Raw genomic sequence first — 2227 nt, 5'->3', positions numbered from 1 at the left:
TGGCCATGAGGCTCCCTATATAAGGAGGTCTCCACCTCCTTATTAAGGGTTGGTTCTCAATAAGAGCCACCACCATAACCATTTTTGTGTCTGTAAACAAGAGATCCTCGAGATTTCTTAGCAGTCACCTCCACACCCCCAAAAACCATTGCAGATCTCAAGCTACCGGAGAAGAAAATCGAGTCGTGGTTCGTTCATCTCGAAGACCGGGGAACATCGTCATGGATCAGGTCAGATTCATTTCATGTTTCTTCAAACTCCAAATTCATCTCCCTACAAAACCAAAAAAGAAAATTATTATAATTCAAATACCACAGCCAATAGGTAAAAATGTTAAGACACTAATTTTAGGGTTTGTATTTTTGCCATGCTTAAATTATAAACAGATTATTAACAAATAAAATTATCTCAAAAAGATATCGATTTAGGGTTCATAACAAACCTTCTCAAAATGGACACATAAGTGCGATTCAAGTTGGATTTTCGATTCAGAGAATAAATCAACTGAGAGAGCAAATCTGTTGAGTGTTTATCAGGATGGGAGGTCAGGTTACAAAACAATCGTGGTCGAGTAAGAAGCCGACGACTAATTTCGAGTCGAAGGAAGAAGAAAACGGGAGAAGATGGTGTATTAGGGTTTTGGTGGAAGAAAATATGAATCAGGTCTGCGTTTGAATTTGAAAGAGAGAGAAGGGCGGTTATTTTTCCCCTAAAGCTTCATGAGGAAGTTTTTTCAAAAAGGAATGAAAGAGCATGACACGTAAGCAAACAACCTCTACAGTTGTCACGTGTTCAGTGGCTGTATATGAGCAACACGTGTCCAAAAGATCTTTTATTATATAAGGGGATTCATATTAATAGCATTATATGTATAAAATAATCAATTCTTACGACTTTTCAGTCATGGCTAATTTTAGGTAAGCTTAGTACATATAACATTAGTATTGAAAGGATGACACGGAGAATAAAAGTAATTGTTAATTATATGTTTAATTGTTTTTATAAAGATACAATAATAATCTTTAAATAGACAAAACAAGATGTTAACCTTACAAGGAAACAGCTTGAAAAAGGAAAATTCTAATCCCTTGAAATCTGCTCAAACAGTCCAAGATTTGCTGTATTTCGGTTGTTGCAATCTTTTATTTTTGGAGATGATGAGGACTTAATCACTTGAAATCTTTATTTTTATTTTATTTTCTAACACTCCCCCTCAAGTTGAGTAGTGGGGTTTCCGATGCTCAACTTGCTCAGAAAATTGTTGAATACTCTTCCGTTGACGGCTTTCGTTAATATATTTGCCAGTTGGTCCTCAGATCGGACAAACGGTAATTCTATAACTCTAGTTTCAAGTTTTTCTTTGATGATATTCCGGTCAACTTCTATGTGCTTTGTACGATCATGTTGGACAGGATTCTCTAAAATTTGTATAGCAGCTTTGTTATCGCACATGATCTTGGTAGCTTCGGTTGGAGGGAATCCTATCTCAGTTAGGAGTTTATGGATCCATAGAACTTCTGCCAATCCTCGTGCAATTCCCCAAAATTCGGCTTCGGCACTAGATAAAGCTACAACCTTTTGTTTTTTACTTCTCCATGTTACCAAGTTTCCGCCAACAAGGGTAAAATATCCTGATGTGGATCTTCGATCGTCTTCATCTCCCGCCCAATCTGCGTCAGTGTATAGCTGGACCTTCAGATTTTTATTTTGCTGAAAGAGAACCCCATGGTCTTTTGTTCCCTTGAGGTATCTGATAATCCTCATTACTGCTTCCATGTGGGTAACTTGAAGTTGGTGCATAAACTTGCTAACCACGCCAACTGCATATGCAATGTCAGGATGCATATGTGAAAGATAAATTAGTTTACCTACTAGATGTTGATATCTTCCTTTGTTGGTTAATTCTGCTTCTTTTTCCATACAGAGCTTATGGTCTACCCTCATTGGTGTTTCGGCAAGCTTGCAGTCAACCATTCCTATTTCAGCTAGAAGATCCAAAATGTATTTCTTCTGACATATAAAGATCCCCTTTTTAGATCTTAGGACTTCAATTCCAAGAAAATATTTTTAAGTCTTCCCAAGTCTTTCATTTCGAATTCTATGAACAGGTTTGTCTTCAATTTCCTCATTTCTTCTTCATCATTCCCTGTAATTATCATATCATCAACATATATAATAAACAAGTAACAAGTTTACCTCGTTGTTTAATAAATAGCGTATGATCAGA

The 2227-nt window shown here is 36.5% G+C and overlaps 1 pseudogene; it reads right to left on the bottom strand.

Moving 5' to 3' along the window:
• Positions 1–252: 252 nt before the first annotated feature.
• On the bottom strand, positions 253–1974 carry LOC143594018 (secreted RxLR effector protein 161 pseudogene; annotated as a pseudogene).
• Between the last annotated feature and the right edge of the window lie 253 nt (positions 1975–2227).

The sequence above is a fragment of the Bidens hawaiensis genome, unplaced genomic scaffold, assembly GCF_021521415.1.
Source record: "Bidens hawaiensis isolate Kalapana, Puna unplaced genomic scaffold, B.hawaiensis_p1.1 tig00043007_1, whole genome shotgun sequence".
NCBI classification, from domain to species: Eukaryota; Viridiplantae; Streptophyta; class Magnoliopsida; order Asterales; family Asteraceae; genus Bidens; species Bidens hawaiensis.
The sequence above is the reverse complement of the archived record's forward strand: the minus strand, read 5'-3'. Positions and strand labels throughout refer to the sequence as shown.